Consider the following 21,451-nt stretch of genomic DNA (forward strand, 5'->3'; position numbering starts at 1 on the left):
GCCATACCTCCCTGGACTCCCCCGGGTGTTTAGTTTTCAGAACTGTTTGGGTTTGGTAGTTTCAAAAGATAGTCACTGAGCCCCGGGCCAAAAACTCAGGTGCCCCCCCAAAAAATCAAGGTAGTTTTGCTATAGGGTATTGTAAATTCATCACCGTACGATTTGAACCTTCTCCTGTTGCAGCCACTATGCCTACCCACGCAAGTGAGGTACCATTGTTTTCGGGAGACCTGGGGGAACGCTGGGTGGGTGGAAATTTGTTGATCCACCCACCAGAACTTTCCACCACAGAAATGTGAGGAAAATGTTTTTTTTTTGTCAAATTCTTAGCTTTCCAAGGGATTCTGGGTAACAAACCCTGGTGGTAGGAAGTCGAGTCACCCCATTCTGAATTTCCCTGGGTGTCTAGTTTTCAAAAATGTATAGGTTTGCTAGGTTTCCCTAGGTGCTGGCAGAGCTAGGGCTCAAAAACAAAAGGTAGTCTCTTTGTCCAAAAAGGGCAAGATTTCACTGGGAAATTGAGGTGCGACCACGTTGCGTTTTGCGCTGTTTCATGTCGCAGCCACTATGCCTACCCACGCAAGTAAGGTACCATTTTTTTCGGGAGACCTGGGGGAACGCTGGGTGGGTGGAAATTTGTGGATTCACGCAGATTCCAGAACTTTCCACCACAGAAATGTGAGGAAAATGTGTTTTTTTTGTCAAATTCTTAGCTTTGCAAGGGATTCTGGGTAACAAAACCTGGTGGTAGGCAGTCGAGTCACCCCATCCTGAATTCCCCTGGGTGTCTAGTTTTAAAAAATGAATAGGTTTGCTAGGTTTCCCTACGTGCTGGCAGAGCTAGGGCTCAAAAACAAAAGGTAGTCTCTTTGTCCAAAAAGGGCAAGATTTCACTGGGAAATTGAGGTGCGACCACGTTGCGTTTTGCGCTGTTTCATGTCGCAGCCACTATGCCTACCCACGCAAGTGAGGTACCATTTTTTTCGGGAGACCTGGGGGAACGCTGGGTGGGTGGAAATGCGTTGATCCACGCAGATTCCAGAACTTTCCACCAAATTCTTAGCTTTGCAAGGGATTCTGGGTAACAAAACCTGGTGGTAGGCAGTCGAGTCACCCCATCCTGAATTCCCCTGGGTGTCTACTTTTCAAAAATGTATAGGTTTGCTAGGTTTCCCTAGGTGCCGGCTGAGCTAGGGTGCAAAAACTACAGGTAGGCACTTTGCCATAAAAGGGTCAATTTTTAACTGCAAACTTGAGGTGTGACCACATTGCATTTTGCGCCGTTTCCTGTCGCAGGCACAAGGCCGACCCACACAAGTGAGGTGCCATTTTTATCGGGAGCCTTAGGGTAATTCAGATTTGTAAATTAACTGTTATTACCAATTGAGTTTTCATGCATTTCTCCCTTCCCAATGAAAGACATTGTGTAAAAGAAAAATCTTTTTCAAAAATGACCAATAATTCTCATGCTAGTATCAGTATTCCCAATTTTGAAAATGTGCAACTATATACTGTTTCTAGACTCTATAATTTGTACCCAATTCAGAAATAAATAGGTGTCTTTCATACCGATTTTTCCACATATACATTTTCCAAGAATAAGTGCTCTATACCCAGTAAATAAAAAAAAAATCATTGCAAGTTGCTGCTCAGTTTTTGGATCTGGGTTCGTCGGGTTCTTGGAGAAACTACAAGTCCTATATATCCCCACAACCAGGAAGGTCTAATGAATGTAATGGTACATTGATTTCCAAGAGCTGTCAAAATTACAAGAAGTTATAGGTGAAAACGTTGAGACAAAAGGCTGTTTTTTTTCAACAAATTTTCAATTATTCCAATATTTAACTGTTAGTTTCTACAAAGAAACCTTCATGGATTTAGACAAATGACCCCTTTTTGAATTCAGAAATTTGTCTACTTTTCGAAAATGTATAGCTTTCCAGGATCCCTTATTGCTTTCAAACTCATTTCTACCATTAACTGGAAGGAGGTGAAAAGCTCTAAAAATAGCAAAAATAGGCTATGTCCCAGAAAAATGCCAAAACTGTGTGAAAAATGTTGGTTCTCTGACAAAAGACTGTCATTCCCTAAAAGCTGAGAAAATTGAGATTTCAGCCCCACAAACCCTTTTTTGATACCATTTGCAGGGAAAAACCCAGAGGCTTTCATTTGCAGCCCGTTTTTCCCATTTTTCTGAAAAAAACAAACATTTCACTATATTTTGGTTAATTTCTGGGACCCCTCCAATTGAATCCACAAACCCTGGGCACCTTTAGAATCCACATGATGTTGGAAGAAAAGGACGCAAATTTGGCGTGGATACCTTATGTGGTCAAAAAGTTACAGGGGCCTAAGCGCGCACTACCCCAAATCGCCAAAAAAAGGCTTAGCACAGGAGGGGAAAAGGCCTAGCAGCGAAGGGGTTAATAAATAAATAGGAATTTGCTACTTCTATGTGTGAGCGGAAAACATCACACACAAAAGTAGCAAATCACCTTTATTGAGTAAGGGGCACCTTCCTGCACATAAACAATCTTCCCTACAATGCAGGCACCCTTGCATAATCATGCAAGGGCATCTGCGCTGGTGCTAGGCAGCTATCTTTATCTCCGGCGCAAGGAAAAACACAGTGGTGTGCCGTATTCTTGTGAATACGGTACATCCCTGCATTTTTTAAATGACACAGCGCAACGCAGCAAAATTGCTCTCAGGGCAACCCTGCCACATTTCCTAGTAAACATACCCCCTACAATCATCCCTGCAAAAGAGGCACCCTTGCACAATGGCACAAGAGAGTCTGCGTTGGCGCATGGCTGCTGTTTGTGCGCTGGCGCAGGGGACAAGGACATGAATGCTCCATAGCTTGTATATACGGCGCATTCCTGCCCTTTTATTTTCACACTGCAGCACAGCAGGAAGGCTCCCAGTTTTTTTTGTAGATCTTTGATTTAACTGAACTATTTACGTTATCTGTTAAGTACTTTTGTTTTGCTACATTAAAACATACTGACTGAACATTGATGGCATGTTTTCTGTCACACTGAACCTGATTTCTAACCCGCTTTCAGTCCTGTAGTAAGTCCTAACTAGTCAACCTTTCTACCCCCTTATGCACGGTCCTCTAATTGGCTAAAGCAGCTAGGCAGGACAGGGATAACACATCGACATCCACTCTGGACCACAGGCCGGTATTCACCAAGTGTGGGATTTCACTTCCATTGCATACTGGTCTGATCTGTCTCTTACCTGCAGTTTGTGCTAACAGTGCCCAGGTTAGATTTTTCAGAAGACATGTCACTTCTGCAGGGAGTGCAAAGCAAAAAAAAAATGAATGGAACTTCAGGTGGTGCTCTGGTGCACACTGCCTTCCAGAAGCAACCAACACCGAAGAGGATCTCCTTCGTCAATTTGTTGGAGGGTGTAATGTGGGTGGGAGGGATTTAGCCACAATGTTGAAATCACAAGTTGACGATGGACCTCTTAGGTATTTGAAGATCTCAAAATGATCAATAGTGTTCATGAGAAGCATGCACATTTTCCCATTTGATGATGTACCCATCTTCTGCAGAAAATTAGTTTTTCCCCACAGTATTTAGAGCCTGTTCAAAATTATCCTATCTAGGACCAAGCTACCTGGAGCACTCTCACAATTGGTTGTTTTCTAAAATATTAATGTCTTTGTTGGAAAACAATTCTCCACTAAGCATTTTAAGAACTTTTTGTAACCGGTCCTTTTTTCTCACCCATTATTATGACAGAGCAAGTGTGGGAAAGGTGTAAACCAAGGGAGAGACAGTGCAAGAAAGAAATGGAGTGACAGCAAGAATAACACAGGAGAAAAGTCAGAGTAAAGGGAGACATAAAATGGAAAAGTGAAACACAGAATGGGAAGTGAGGAGTAGGAAAGGTATATGTATGCCAGGAGGCATGGCTTACAGCTAAAGATCCAAGGGGTGCAGAAGAGCGATAGTTATCATTCTTCGCAGAATATCAGTACGTTTGGTGCGAGGCTTAGCATGTATGGTAAACGCATTACACAATGGCGCATGAAGATGAACTACATTTTCCAGCAGTCCCCGTACTCTGACGTACTTCGAAGATGGCAGCGGCCATCCTGGTTATCTGTGTAAAACTTTCTTCAACGTTCAGCATCCTTGCCAGGTCATTGTGATGGAATGTACCGCAGTCAGGATCTTGCTACGCAGACTAGGATGTCCTGTTGGCAAGAGCTGTAGCTTACAATGGAGTTATGTTTGAGTAAATTGGGAATACAGAGAATGCATTATGAAAGTCAAGTTGTGCAGTGAAACTGAAATTTGCACTGTTTATGACATTTAGCTTTGAATTTTTTGGAACAAACCCTTTGAACATTCCTAATCACTGCAATATTTTTGCATTGCACCTGCTTGTCTCCTGTGATGTAACAGGAGTGACGCACACATGATGCATGGACAGGATTATACATAATATATTCAGAGTGTCAGTAAATAATATAAGAACTGCTGAACAAGTGACCGTAGACTATTAATGCCTGACAATTCCATTTAGCAGTGTCACCAGACTCAAGGAGGAAGTAAACTCATCTTCCATAGACCATGTAATCATAAAGCTTGAAATAGTTCTTACTATAGGCAGAAGGCTGAAGTACATATATCCAAAGTACTCATCTCTTATGTGTTTTATTTGAGGAATAACATGTTTCTCATCAGGGAACAGAAAAATAAAGCTGTGGGGTAGCTATTCACTGTTAAAGTCAGATGCAATACCTTCATGACAGGTTATTAAGATATCTCTTAGTGGTTTCAGATATCTGTTTCGCCCTTCAGATATCAGTGCCGAGCATCAGTCATGAGTCAGCGTGGTGGTGTCCGTAACAGTTTTCTCTCTCTTATTCCATTCCTGTTTCCCCATTTCTACCACTGATCCTCGGATTCTTGCATGTGGACGCTGGTGGAAGCGGTGAGAGACAGAAGAGTGTTTCACTGCCACTGGATACAAAGTATCACACCCACCACAAACGTGAGATTGCGCACCAAAAAAGTCTTGAAACAGAGAAATTAGTTGCTTTCAGCAAGTGAAAATACAAGGAATGAGGTAATGATATAACTAATTTTATCACAACTATTAGTCTAATGAAATTAAGTCCTAAAACAACATTTTACCATTATCCATTTGCACAGGAAATTATCTCACTGGGTGTCCCATCATCCATCTACATAGAAAGTGACATCACTGGTATCCTGACAAAACCGTCTTTAACAGAAGCCATGCAAGAGAATTCATTTCCCATTATCCATCTACCCAGGAAGTAAGATCGCAGGAATTCCCATCATCTATCTGCACAGGAAATGACATCACTGGTTTCCCACCGAAACCATCTTTAAAAGAAGCCAAGAAAGAGGACTTCATTTCCCATCATCCATCTGCACAGGACGTGACATCATTGCATTTCCTGCCATCCATCTGCACACAAATCAACATTGTTTCCTACCTTCTCCCTTCTTCAATGAACTCTTTAGGGTACACCGTTGCCAGAGTGTCTCAAGTAAAGAGTGGACACAGACAAGGGCATTGCCTGTTCGGGCCTAAAAGAGCGTTGGACCAGAACCTTTGTTCTAGTGAGACCTACAAGGTAAGAATATAATCATGTGCCTCACTCCCCTAAGATCACACCCTAAGATCACACAAAAAGATTACACCCAGCCAATAACACCCAGCCACTCACAAAGGTTTTGAACAACACATAAAACCAACCTCATACCCATCCACTATCACACGCCCTCAAACTACAAAACACACATTCCAACTCATGCTAATAAATTCTCGCTCTGCAGTACTTCAAATAAAAGGCATTGCAGACTTCATCACCTATCAACCTTAACACCCTCTTCAGCATACAAACATGGTTATCTCCACATTTTTACACATCTTAGACATCCTTTTTCCCACAGGCTACAGCATCCATCGTTTGGATCACACACATAAGAGATTTCATCCATACAACCTGACCATGCATATTAGGTAAGCAAATAACACTCAACTTCATGTTTCCAATGCAAATCAGCCATTGCCTTCGACTGAACTGATCACTCTACCATCCCTAGCTCCCTGCACAGAGTACTACCAACAAACCAAGGTCAACACAAACGAGAAGACCAAGCCTTCAGATCCTTCAGAGACTTCTCCAAGCACAACGCTAATGCTAAAACTCATGTCCGATGGTAACACTGTTATATGATTCCTACGTATTTAGCAGGACTGTTTAATACCACAAAACTTCACAATATAGAGCCTGGGTCTTCTAATATCATCACCTTAAACGTTGGTTTAGGCTTGCTCACAGTACCACATCAAATCTCTAACCTTTCAGAGTTATAGATGTTACTGGTAACCTCTAATATGACCACTCAGGTTCCAAACGAATTCATGGAAACAGATCTAACCCTTTCGTTTTTCATTTTTGCATGCCCAAGGTGTTACAAAGAAAATAACCTATATTGCATTTTCAAATGTTTATTGAAAAGCTCGAATTCTTGTAAATAAAACATGAGTTACGGTTATACAGATGAGAAACATCATTGTTATGAGCAATATTAGAATGGTGAAAAACACAAACAATTCAACCACGTAAATTGTTCCTAATGTTATTCCTATCTATCACTAGTACCTCAAAACTAGAGAGAGCATAACTTGAGTACCCTTCTATCAGACCTGTTGGAATGAGCTAACCACATACCTTGGCATTATGCGTCAGGAAGCTGGCCACAGTGAATTAACAAATACACATGTCTAAGTACGCAAGCATGCACACTTCTTCTGCATGGCTGTCTTCCTTCTTCGGCGTGAAGTGTCTCTCACCGAATACAGCATGGATGCTGTTTACATAATAAAACCATCCTCAAAGAAACTTCTTATAAAGATGATGTCTTACCATTATCCTTCTTCAAAGCCCTTTCTGGGGATTGTCAATGCCTTCGTCACTATGGGCATCTTCCCAGAAACTCTAAAGACTACCCAGATACTTTCACTCTTAAAGAAAGCTACACTAGACCCTGAAGACCTCGCCTACTACCGGCCATCACTCACCTACCATTCTTTGGCAAGATCATTGAAAAATCAACCTATGTTCAACTCCAAGATCACAGCAATGCCAACCATCTCCTGCACAATTACCGGTTTGGCTTCACATCACACTGCAACATAGAGACCGCTAACTTACACAACACAGATAATGCCCTCTTGACTATAGATTAAGGGGGCCCTGTCTCCTGATATTGGTGGACCACTCAGCTCCCTTCGACACAGTCGATCCAACTCATCCTCACAGTCACCTTGGGTCACAAATGGGATTCACCTGCAGTGTCCTTCACAGGTTATCTTCCTACCTTTCCAACCGACGCCAGTTTGTTCACATGAGCACCTCGAGGTCACAACAGATCCCTATCACAAGTGGAGCCCCCAGGGATCCATATTGTCCTGTCATCTTCAACCTTTGCATAGAGCCACTTGGTGCTCTACTCACAGATACCCACTGGTAAGCAGTGGACACCTCGACTTGAGGTGCTGTGGGAGTCTGGTTGTGTAATTACCTCAGAGCACTATGGTTATATTTCCTGTAGTGGGAATAGAGCCGTGCTTGGTCCCGATCTTTTGTATCTGTGGAATTAATCAGGTTACACATTCTGTTACAGGTACCTAGTGTGGATTTTTGGATTTATTTGTCAATCTTAGAGGTTGTGGATTTCCATGTTTGGTTGGCCTGACTTTGGTCTGAGACACATTCAGTTTGGGCTATAAACAGGTTAACCCCTTTGGGTGCACTTGATGCATGATTAATAGGACTGATTTTGGTCAGTCTTTTATGCTTTACTCATTTCTACTTTCACCTATGAGCATGACAACCGTCACTGTGTTGTAAGAAATCTTTTAATACCATCTTCATTTGAGCACTTTTTTGACCCGGTTCGGTAACCTTGAGTCACCTATATGGTCATTTGGTGATGTTGCCTGACACACGAGGGTCAAAATGAGTCTATATGTGCCCTACTGTGATTCACTTTGTAAATTATGTATAGATTTCTGTATATATATTTCTGTATAGGTGCTCCGTCTTTCATTTTGTCATGAAGAGGCCTATAAGTCAAAGGCCGAAACACAGTTAGACACCTCGTTTATGAAGTCTCTGGAAGGCTTGGATTATATAATGTATTAAATACACTGTATGTTGCCCGAATATCAATGATTCTCATTCTGTATATACATACGGACCCCAGAGACTATCAGTTAGAGCGATTGTGCAGGAATTTTATGCACAGCCCCCAATAACTATATGTGTCGAAGATAGGAGTGTTTTTTAGAGGGATATAATTTGGTTTTGTATGAATCCATTTGTAATGTTCTGCACTATTTTGTAAAGTTTTTGTATATAGGAGGTTTTGAATGTTTTATATGCTACATCTTACATTAGCTCACTTCCGATATGAATAAAATGTGAATACTTGGATGGATTCAATAAAAGAAGAATATCAGATTTTTCGAGTCGTATCAATGATTAAATTATGTAATCATTAGATGTAGTAATGCTTGTATCTTTTCCTGCTTCTCAGTCATATTTTTTCAGCTACTCACAGATAACAGCATTAGGATTCACCAATATGATGATGACACACAATCAATCTGAAAGTCTCCTCTGCTTTAGATTAGACATCCAATGCCTCAAACACTAACCTCGATGTCCAGTGCATACCTGAAGATCAACCCACACAAGACAGAATTTATTTCATTATTTGTCAAGAACAACAAACAAGATACAGTCCAAAACTGGCTCAATAGCATGAACCATGACTCTCACTGTATGCCAAATATCTTGGATTCACCTCGGACACCAACCTCTCCTTCAAGTGACATATTGTCAAAAAACAAGCAACAAAAAAACAAAGACGGCCTGGTATCAGTTCTATTTTACAGAAAGTCAAACCATTTCTTCTAGAAAGTGACATCAGAACTGACATTAAACTCCTTGTACTCTCAGATCTGGATGTTGGTTATGCCCAACTCTGTGGTCCGAGACTCCACATTGGCACTCCTTAGGGGCATCCTACATACCGCAGCGCGCCTCATTCAGGGCCTGAAGAAATATGACCTGAACGCCCCATCCTGATGGAATCCCCAGTCCCCTCGTGCCAACCTGCACCATCTTCAAAACTAGCTGCATCATTTACAAAGTCATCACAACAAGAACACCTGCCTATCTTGCAGACAAGCTCACCCTGTCTGGTGATTCTTGGAACACCTTCAGCCAGGACACCTTCACACTACAGATTAAGAAGTATAAAAAAGAAAAAACAAGACAACAGGTCTTTTCCATCTATGCACCAAGGATCTGGAAAAATATCCCTGTATCATCATGCCCACCCCAACACTGATCCAATTTAGGAAAGAGTTGAAGAGTCACCCCTTTAAAGAACACTACATCACAATGAATTATGTGTCCATACCTAAAATTCTTCTCATAATTGCTCGCCAACTTTAAGCTAGCCTGGGACCAAATACTGCGCTCCACTTCCTTTTGTCTAGATTATAGCTGTAGAAATACCATATACATAAATACATTGAAGTACATTGCAAAAATGATGACTTGAAGCATCCATCTATCACATAAAGGAAGCTATGATACCAAAACATGATGTAGTAATTATCTGACATAACTATCCAGTATCACATATCGAATGCCATTGCCGTTAATTATATAGAATGTCTACACTCAATGGGATAATATTTTAGTAAACTGCATTTAGCATACAATACTTACGTCAGGAAATATTTTCTCAACAATATTCTGACATACAACCTATAGCACATCTAGGTCATTACGTGAAATGTTTTTACTCTGCCATTTAGAGAAAAAAGTCCACACATTTGGCTTCTAATATTCAATTAATGGATGAGCAGCAAGGCTTGTCAGAACTGGATTAATACAGAAATCTACAAAAGCAAAACAAAATAAAAGTATCACATATCACTTGCTTATGAGACATTGTAAAATATGTTTTGGAATACCAGTGTGTGAAACTATAGCTGGGCAGCCCCAACTTTGAATTCAAACAGCACAAACTGGAACATAAAAGAGCCATTAAAAAAGTTGATGTGAACATTGTGGCAAGATACTTTTATGAGGCCTATATATACGAACAACTGTTAATTGTTTGAATAAACAATATTCTGAAGATTCCTCATGAAGGAAATTGAATGATTAAAACTGAAGAGGTAGGAGTCTAAGTGTAAAGATGTTATGGGGCCCAATTGCTAAGCTTTGATACAACACAGCACAGCAAAGTTGCAGCGTTGCATTGCATCAAGGAAAGAGAGAGAATGACAGCACCATTATACTAAGATATGACACTGTTGCTCTATCTCCCCGCGGTGGCACACATTTGGCTACCTTGTGCCACGCACACACTCTTGCACATCAGTGCACGGCTGTGTGCCTGATGTCTGGCATAGGTTTTGTAATGATACCCTTTCAGTAAAAAATACTATGCTTAAACTTAGCTTGATACTTTTCCAAGTTTGTATGTGTGCAGTACAGTACTGCACACAAGCAACGTTGGAAATTTTTGGAGAAATAGGTTGCCAATTATAGGTGTAATTAAATTGCAGTTTGTCCACAAGTTTGAGTAAGGACCTACAAAAAAATACACCAAATGGACAATCAGTGGCTATATGCTCAATACAGTGTCTAGTCTCTGATTATGCTAACAATGGGTACATTTTCTATGCAAAACTACATTCACAAAAATACCATCTCCAATAAACACCACTTGGCATATTGATTAGAACAAAAATTACACGGAGTTGCAATGAATTGATTTAAATAGCAATTTATTCTTAGGATCAATGAGGTATTTAATATAAAGGAACAATAGTGGCTACACCCTGTACATTAACAATCTGTGCAATACAGTCTGCCGAAGACAGATAGGTGTACAGAATAAGAATTGTGCGCATTAAATCATAAAAAAATAAGGGAGAGAACAACTTCACTTGTAGAATATTAACATGCACTTAAAATTCAGGCTTTTAAAAATATAATATAGGATTTTGAACTTTCAGACATTAAAGGATAAATTCCTATACTTATACATGTATATATCTATGCCTATAACCCAATGTATATAATTCTATATTAGCGTAAAATAAAGCATGACCTTTTCAGGTAGGGTTTCTGTTTTGAGGTGGAATAAAGGTTAGCACTTTTTATCCCAAAGTTGAAAACTGAGTACCTGAGAAGAAAACTGCCCATAGCAAAAAAAGATTGTACATCTTTAATCAGGCCAATTTTGAATTCCCCGGTAGCCATGTAGACCCTCTTTTAAATTAGCACTACTTTTGGGGGGGTTATAACGAGATGCAGTAATAACCTTATCTCACTGTTACCCACAAGTTGAGATTCATGTGTGTTAATCTGCACTTTGTTAACAACAGCCATTTCCTATAGGGAACCTGTCAGGGAAGGGAAACACCCTTTACACCACAGTCTCAACAATGACCAGCCTTTACAATGCAGTCACTACCCCAACTACGATGTTACCATGAGTTACTTTAACTCGCACGTCTACAACGACTGGCTGTAGCGGGCGTGTTGTTGGACTGGTGTTGGATTTTGAAGTCCAACACCTTCCCTACTGTTGCGTAGACTGGAGCTGCAATAGTAAATTGTAAATTGTAAATTGATACCTGTATAGCGCACTACTCACCCGCAAGGGTCTCAAGTCGCTTGTATGAATACCGCTGTGGAACCCATCCTGGCTTTCCCTGTGAGGTGTCCACTCCTGGGCACCCCCAAGGTGGAGGCCAGGCATCCTTAGCGTTGTGGGGGCCGTTGTGGAGATTAAGCAAGCTATTGCCCAGAGTTGCAGAGTGGGACTCCATGATTGGAATAGGCACCGAGGCGAGAATTATCAGGTCCGTGGAATTTTGAGCCCAAGACCCGGCGAGGCGGGGAATTGAACCCTGGTCCCGGGCTAGCCCTCTGCATCAGGGTCTGCCGCTCTAAGCATTGAGCCACACTTCTCTAGTAATTTATACTGTTTCAAAGTCCAGCGCCCCCTAAAGCAAGTCGTTGTAACAACTTGTCTGGTAAAGTAACACATGGTAACACTGCAGTCTGGGTAGTGACTGCGTTGTAAAGGCATGCGGGGTAAATGCATGCAGGGTTCCGTCATACAACTGATGGGAACACAGTCCTCACCCTCCACTTTGCGATAGGCAATGCCATAGGTATCCAGAATGGGTCCAGTTAGCCTACAGTACTCTTGCTCACAAACACCACGCATGTGTACCAAGGTCATACAACTTATAGGAATTATTTGTGATGTGATATACTATTCGGCCATCACTTAAAATCTGCATTGCATTAATGCAAGACTCTAAATGAGAGGTTCAAGTGCACTGCCAGCTGCCTTGATGGGGGAAGTGGTCAAACACATGGTCACATACCAAGCTATGCTGTCCATCAAAGATGTACATGTTGATGAGACTGATTGTCAGGAGGTGCTCTATGGGCGTTAGCATGCGGGGTCCATCATATACCAGCCTCCTGTATGTGAAGGCTAGCAGTATGCAGTTGCAAAACAAACACAATAACAGAGAAACAGAAAGGACGAATACCAGTGTTTTTAAAAGAGGGCTTTCTGTTGTATGCATTGGCTGATTTCACAGCTGTAGAAAACTTTTGGAGGATGATGGAAAAGAAACAGCAACACAATATTTGATAAAATGATTCCTATCTACTATACCTTACAGTGGATTGTCTGCATGTTTTAACTATAGCTTAGTTTTGTTACACTACTGAAATGAGCCCCTTAAAGCTATGTTTCGAGGGTACAAAGTAATTTGTTCATTGGATGATAGGTTTGATACGGTAGGCAAGGCCAGAGAATGCTAATGTACCAAGATATGGTTCACATAAGATCTAGAGTTCTCTTACGGTAAGTTAGAAAGCAGACTTAGGGAACCAAATTACTACAGGATGCTTGAAAATGTGTTTTTTATTTGCCTGTGGAGCAATCCATATGCAAAAAGCTATTTTGCTTGGAGAGCTGAAACTCTTCCTGTTTACTTGTCTTAAAATAGTACCTTTATTTGAAAATGTCGGTGGGGGTAGTGACTACAAAGAGGTTTTCTCAGCCAAAAACTGAAACCAGACTACAATGCATCTTATAAGGAATATCCTCAAGGTAAACACATACATCATATTAAGCATTCTAGTCTACCCTGGTGGGAAATGGCTGATCATTGTGGCTCGGCTATCACCCCAAAAGCCTAGCAACCTAAAATTACTGATACTGTGGCAATCAGTAAATCTAGGTTGGGGAATTACTCCTGATTACAAGATAATGGGGAATAACAACGCCCTTAAGGTCTGTTCTGCCTAAGTATCTTTTATGACAGCATTCCTTTGGACTGGTACAACACCTGTGGCATTGGTTAGATGAACACAGAGGTCAGAAGGAGGCACACAGCTCATGACATCACATGTGACAAGGGTACCCTGTAGTCTAATATGTGTCTGCATTGTGATTGGCTGCTTGGCACAATGGAATTCATTAGGTAGTATTTACAACAGTCCCCACACTTGCTATAAGTATACATAATTGAACTTGATTTTCAAAAGACAGGATAAGTATTTTTTGTAATAACTCAATTATAAGCACAAGTCTTGAAGAACGCGTTGACTGCATCTTCTCTCAATACAGCTTTATTGAGGGTCTTCAAGGAGGGCACCAAATGTGCTTTGCTTATGCAGTTTCACTGTACAGTGTTCTTACTGTGATAAACACTATGTGACAAAAGTTATTTCCATACGCAGTACAAAATTACCACCCCTTTCCACAAGTAATGTATTCATTGTTTTTTATTTATGTGTAAAGTGTGCATTGCGACAGGGGACTCGGGCGCACTGTGCCAACGTCATGTTGCATGGTTGTTGTGAAGAACAGCACTGACCAATTACATGGTCGCTTGTTGCTTAAGGTGGCACTTATTTATTAATTTATTTCTTAATACGGTTGAGTATCGCATGCACTGTATGCTTCTAGGTGGTGAGGTGGGCTGCGACTGGGGGTTTTCCTAACCAAGGATCTTCATGAGATGGGATGAGGTGTGTGGAGACCTTGTGGAGTATGAGGAAAAACTGAGGACAAGGAACACGAGTCGCATATGAAGGGCGACATGCATGAGCATGTGGAGGGTATGCATGTGTGTGTGGAACATATGCGGAGAACATATTTAGATGTGGGGGCTCCAAAGGGAAACCTTACAGTGTGAGTTACGAGGAGGGTGCGAGTGTTGAGAGAGCTGTCAGTGTGAAGGGAGGGCGTATAGTGTCATCTAGCTGGTACAGGGTGGATAAAGGTTTGGTGAGGAATTGTTTGTAGCATGAGTGGTAGTCTGGAAGGCATTCCTGCGAGTAGTGAAAGGAGACCTTTCGGTCTACTACAGTTAAACCGAAGTACTTTGAAACACCTAATCCATCGTTTTGTTTCCCTTAAGGCTGATGATTTAGGATCCGGGTTGGTCTCCAATAGGAGGAGGGACTACGGGGAAGTGAAGGGATGGTCTCTGGTTTTACTGGTACCAGACTATGACCTTAAAAATGTCCTCTGCAATGGGAATAAGGTTATCATCGGAAGATTAACAGAACTGGGTGATTTTTATGTCTGATCTCCTTTGATTGAACACTGCTTAAGGCTTAGATGGATGTACCCAAAAGGGTGTTTGAGCCTCCTCTACCCTCCTTCCAGAGGAAAAAAACATCTAACTCCAGAGCTCTAAATAAGGCGTTCCCGGCATCACCAATTCCAACAACACAACCTTCTGTCTTCTCGTCAACAAAAAAAGGCACTAAGAAATCTATTGGGGCATAGATTGCAGTGTGTCCAAGCTGCTTTTACAATTTTCTAATGCGAAACCAAAGGCTTGCCACCTGCTGAGTCAGATGCTAAACCTCGAATTACCATTTAAGGCGTTTTAGGACAGGCAAAGAATTTTGGATTTGGGTAAGCAGAGAGCAGAAAAGTTGCACACCATTAAGAGTCTGTAATACTTTTACTTGCAACGGCCATCCAGACATGTGCACTTTGAAGTTTCCAGAGCACTGTGGAGCGCTGAGACAAGCCGCTCCCTCCCATCGTACGCTGCTCTCATGCTGGTGAGAGCAGCGCCAGGATTGGTCAAGGGAGTTGCTGGGGCCTGCACTGCAGTCGCAACGAGGTCCTGTAGTGGGGTAAGTGTTTTTTCTATATTTTAATTTTATTTGCACGCACCTGCTTATTTATATACTTTTTTTGCATGCATGCGCCCGCCGCACCCCCACCCCTCCAAATCCTCCAGCCGCCCCTGGAGTTCAGGCAAATTGGGGTCCTCTCAGATGTCTCTCTATTAGGCCTCTGTCAAATTTCAATTACATCAGAGTAATTTCGAAATCACGCCATTACACCACATTGTATAATTACGCTGAGTTCATGCGAATTTATACAGCAGGAGCAAAGCAAATTCCCAGAATGTGAGTGACTGTCATCCACAGTGTTTGTGTTTTTGGTGCTAGTTTTAAGTGTAAAATGCTCCTCACATCTGGATGCTTTTTGTTCTAAAATAGAACACTAAATGCTGTACTTGTTTTCTGCTTTTGTGTTGTTACACGAATTTCGTACACCTCGTTTTTAGGTCTTGTGGCGTTAATCGCGCAAAAGCGCGGTCTCGCCAGAGACCTATTGTTAGCGAAGCAGCTTTCCAGGAGACAGGACCTGGCCAGGCGCATGGCGATCGGAGCGGGCCACGTGTGCGCGAACGCGCTCGCTGTGGCCATCTCCTGTCTCCTGGGAAGCTCCAACACACATGCATGCGCACACACAGAGACACACACACGAGCGCCCATCCACGCACGCACACATACATACAGAGACACCCCCCCGTCGGACACATACACACACACATGCGCGCACACACACACACGAGTGCACCGAGCCCCCCGTCGTCGCACACATACACACACACGCGCGCACACACACACACACACACACGCGTGCACCGAGCCCCCCCCCCGCCGTCGCACACATATACACACACACGTGCGCACACACACGAGTGCACCAAGACCCCCTCCTACCTCCTACAACTAAGGCCCACTTACCGCCACTCCGGACTTCAGCCGCCACATCGGGGCTCTCCCTCGGGCATGGGAGCCCCGCGTCACCACTGCTCGTCTCCTGGCTAGCCACTCCGTGGGCGCGAGCTTCCAGCACGAAACGGAAGTCCTGCCCCACGGTAGGTTTCGTCACGCGCACGTCTTCGTTTTTAAACTTTACCAATTCTGTCAGGTGTGTAATTGTGCTCTACTGTTCAGGCTATGGTGTTCTAAGTTCTAAGTTTATTTATGTGTGTATACTGGCTGCCTCGCAGTTGTAAAGAGCAGCGGTCTCGCATCTTTTTGGTGAGTAGACTTGGTACAGCGAGCAATCAGTTCGGCGCTAGACTCTTCAAGCGGCAACACAGTCTGTCTCCATTTAATGAAGGCTCCGACCGGCTAATGTTAGGTTTAAAAAAAGGGGAGACAGCCGCATACAGCTGTGGGAAATACAAGACGTTCAAACAGGTGCTTCACTGTTGCAAAAGTTCAGACAAAAACGTTCCTTATTTAGCACGTCACACGGATCAAAAAACTTTAGCACAATTGTGTGAAGAGAAAAACAATAAACCCTGTGTGTGGGGGGTGAGGGGCAGCACAGTAGCACCCAACGAGAGTCCTACCCCTCTGACTGCATCAATGCAAATACGCCCCTTTCCAGTACAATGGTGTCGCCCAAATAGAAACAAAGGCTGTCTGCCGCGGGGTGAGACAATGGGCGCATTTCTGCAGAGATCTGATTAGTTTCAGGAAGTGCAGGGGTGCCCTGCACAGACGGTGGTTTAAAAAGTGGCGCCGAGCTCCGAAGGTAATCCAGCCTGCCAGGCAGGCGTCTGCGCCACAAAACAGCTGTAGCGGAAGGCATGGAAACGGGCGAGGCTTCCGTGGGTGCAGCAGGTGCAGTGGCACCGGGGCTCAGAAGCTCGAAGCGCCCCTGATTATTGTTGTATTTCACAGTTCGATAGAGGTAGAGAGACACGCTCACTTTCTGCCACTGTGACCCCATAACAGCCTTTTACATGCAGTAGTCAGTACTACGGTCACTGCATGTAAAAGGCTGGAAACTAACACGACCGGTAATAAAAATCGCGAATCCTCTTTAAGTGGGCGTGTGCCTCTTGGAGTGCGTGTATTTACATATTTTGTAAATATGGACAAAAATGATTAAAAAAAATATATATTTTGTTGTTGAAACTGCTTCACAACTTTTCGAGAGCGGTAGACACAGTCCTGTGAATTAAAGTGTGCCCTGGGTTACTGAGGTGACAGTGGCAGTTTGAGGCGTATTTTAACGAGGGGTGTTTGCTTTTATGCCCCAGTGACCCACCCTTTGAGTGTCTGTTTGCTGTGTCAAAGTGTGGACCTTGGCTGCAGGGGGCTACCTGTAACAATGCGATTCCTTTCCCACTGGGCTCCCTCCCACCGACCCCCCACCCCCCTCAGGCCCGGTTCTAGCAGGTGGGCCAGGCCCACCCAAACATGAGCCTGGCCCACCCAAAGAGGATCCTTGGCAGTGAGGGCTTGAGCAGGCGTGCAACACCTTTGGGATCAAAGTGCTTCAACCCTCCTCTGTCGTGTGTGTGTCTGCCCGGGCCGAGACAGCTCCCGGGCGCACACACAGAGACAGTTTTAGAGAGTATCACAGCCGCCCCCGAGTACTTCACAGGTCTTTACACGACCATGTACATGTTAACGAGGTTTTGTTTATTTTTTCACCCCTTCGTCTCTGCATGGCGAAAGTTGACGAATCCTTTCTTTGACAATGGTAACCTCTGGCAACCTTTGCTTACTGTCCTGCTGCATTGATATTTCTTTTTCTATGCAGCGCAGGTGAAAAGAAGTTTGTTTATTTCTATTCACCTTTCCAGACCCCTGCAGTGCATATCACATAAGGCTGTGACACACAGTTTGACTAATGTAGTAGGTAAAAGAATGTGTTACTACATTTTTTTCTTTTTAACATCTGCCCAGGCCCTGCAGGACAAATACTTCGTGTGTGTTTCATTTAAACAGTTTTTATCGTTATCATGGCTGATGCAGGACAGGATGTATGACGTTACAACGCAGGCTATTACAACGTCAGCCTTTACAACGCGGTTTTTACATCGCATACCATTACAACGCATAGCGCTTTTGGGTGCTGGATAGTGAATAGTTTAATATGCCAGGTCCGTAAAGCTCTACCATTGGGCTATTTGTAGAGCCCGAGCGGCTTTTTATGCCGCAGAATTCAGGAACAGTGCCAATCCGTCTAAGGCCATTTTTAAGGCCGTGAAAGATCTTATGGCAAAGCGGACGACCTCCTTGACTGTAACCTCCCTTTCCCACTGTGAATCCCTTGCTTCATATTTCTTGGGGAAAGTCCAAGCTATATATCGGACATTCCCTAGCATAGGGTCCGGTTGGGAAAGTACCAGTGGGCCACCTCATCAGACTACTCTGCTTGCCTTCCCCCCTCTTACCATGGATGGGTTTGACAAACTTGCGTTGCAGATCAAATCTGGATCTCCCTCCGATCCAGTAAGGCCCGCTCTCTTTCGAGATCAGGCTTTTATGGGACGCTCAGCTGTGCGGTCCCTTGTCAACCTTTCCTTGGAATCGGGTGTAGTTCCAGCTAGGTGGAAGCAAGCTGTGGTGTCCCCAATCATCAAAAAGCCCTCACTGGACCCGTCTAAGCCTGAAAGTTACCGTCCCATCTCGTTGCTACCCTGGCCGGCAAAGATCACAGAGGCCCATATCAACTTGGCCCTGTCTGAACATCTTGTCCAGACCAATGCCCTCGACCCCACACAAAACGGCTTCCGTGCTGGTCACAGCACGGAGACCGCGTTACTTGTGATGGTGGAACATCTCCGTGCAAGGTTGGATGCTGGTCAAACGGCGGCGCTTATATTGTTAGACCTTAGCGCTGCCTTTGACACGGTATCTCACAGCATCCTCCTGCATCGGCTTGAGGAGTATGGCATTGGCGGCCTGGCGTTGCAATGGTTCCGCTCCTTTCTTGATGACCGCTCCTTTTGTGTTGCCATTCCTCCCTTCAAGTCCAAAATCCAACCGCTGGCCATGGGGGTTCCGCAGGGGTCCTCGCTGAGTCCCACGTTGTTCAATCTTTACGTGAGACCGCTGGCTGATGTCGCTAGGCAGTGGGGCCTAACTTTGGTCTCATATGCCGACGACACACAGCTGGCGGTTACTCTCAGCGGGGACGCGGCGACCGAGGCCCCTAGGTTTCAGTCTGGACTGAAGGCGGTGGCTAGCTGGTTGACAGGTAACTGTCTCCAGCTAAACGCCACTAAAACAGAGGTGATGGTTGTCGGTAAGGGAGTGGAGCTGTGGGGCGACCAATGGTGGCCTTCAGAGCTGGGACCCACTCCGACCCCAGTGTCGGAGGTGAAAAATCTGGGGGTCTGGCTGGATGCGGGCCTCACCTTTGTAGGGCACACCAAAAAAACTGCTGCCTGCTGCTTTGGTCTGTTAAGAGGCTTGAGACCTGTTCTCAAGTTCTTCGACGCCCCAACCAGGCAGCTGATGATCCAGGCAACTATCATCTCTCGCCTGGATTATGCTAGCTCTCTTCTGGCCGGGGCCAACCAGGCCGAGTTAACTCGCCTGCAGCGCGTTCAGAATGCTGCGGCCAGGGCGATTGTCGGCCTGCCCAGATTCTGTTCGGTGACAAATGTTCTGCGCTCCCTACATTGGCTTCCTGTAAGGAAGTGTATCCTCTTTAAGGTTTTGTGTCTTGCTTTCAGGATCTTGAGAGGTATTGGCCCGGAAATTTTATCCAGTTGTCTTTCCTTTTATGTTCCCACCCGTATCCTCCGTTCCCAGGGTTTGGCCCTTGCTGTGGTCCCCAGATTCAGACTTAGCCGTATGGGTGGCCGCTCTTTTAGTGTAAAAGCTGCAGCAGCTTGGAACTCCCTCCCTGTGGAAATTCGCCTGTTGGAGGACCTTTTGACCTTCCGGAGGGCTATAAAAACATTCCTGTTTTAAGGTGTTTTTTCTGTATCATCATTTTCTTGTTGTGTTATGTACTACCTTGTCTCTGCGCCGGGACGCTCCTTGGCTGGAGTATCTGCGCGCATAATAAATTAATATAACATAACATAACATAACTATTCCAACTCCAGTCCCCGTGGACACTAGGGAAGGTTATTGGATAGTAAATTAACCTATTCCCTATCCTAGAGCGCCCCCCAGCTCAATGCGTTGTAATAGTTTGCGTTGTAATGACCGCGTTGTAATGGTAGTGCGTTGTAAAAGTTTCGTTGTAAGTGCTGTTTACCGCAGGACAACAATAATAATACAAAATGTCCAGATAACGCTGGTAATTAATGATCCAGCTGGAGAGCAATCATTTGTCTGTCAGTAGTTTTTAAATGCTGATGAACTGTATTTTATGTGGATAGCTCCAGGGCTTTAAGTGGGATGAAAAACCTGGGGGGGTCTCTCGAAGGGGCGTGGCCAATGTAATTGAGGACGTGGCTTAAAAACAGTACGTTAAAAATCTGTGTTTAGCATAGTGTGCCGCCAGACTTGTATTTTGCTGTTTCTGTCATTGCACCCAGGTATAGGATACAACAAGTAACATCATACCTACAAGTCAGGACTATCGGCTTTGTCAATGGTTGTGAGTTGCATAAGATAAATAGCAGCAACTAAGGCTTGTATATAATATTGCAAAAGCTTCCACTTAAAGCACTGGTGACATCACAACAATGTTGCTGCTCTTGAGTTTCAAAAAGAGAAGGGAAATCCAGAGAGAAAATGACTCTCTTTAAAGGATTTCCCTTCCCCCTACAACGCTCACCTGGCATGACGTCATGCCGTAACTTTCCACTTGTGAGTAGTGTGAGCAGGGTACACCGATGTGCCTGCTGTCTCGAAATAGGTCTCTATCGGGCTCTGTTTTGTGCCCAGACACTTTTTTCCGGATTGCAGTGATAGCAAACTGCTGTCACTGCAGTTCGGAAAAAAACGGACTACATGTGACCAGTGCACAAAACAGAACCCGATAGAGAGCCGTTTCGAGACCCCCTTAAAAAAACTGCCGGTGCTCAGACCCAGTGAGACCCGGCCCACTTAAAGCCCTGGATAGTTCAGTGGGTTGCTGCCTTTGTCACAGAGATCCTTGTGTTACTTGCAGTTCAGAAGTTACAATCCTAACATAGGACAGTAACCAATGAACTGTCATCAAAGAGCTGCATACAAACATGAATGGTCTAGTTAAAACTTCGCTTTTTTTGTTTTGTGATATAGTTGGAACTT

Source organism: Lissotriton helveticus, chromosome 10 (genome assembly GCF_964261635.1).
Source record: "Lissotriton helveticus chromosome 10, aLisHel1.1, whole genome shotgun sequence".
Lineage (NCBI taxonomy): Eukaryota > Metazoa > Chordata > Amphibia > Caudata > Salamandridae > Lissotriton > Lissotriton helveticus.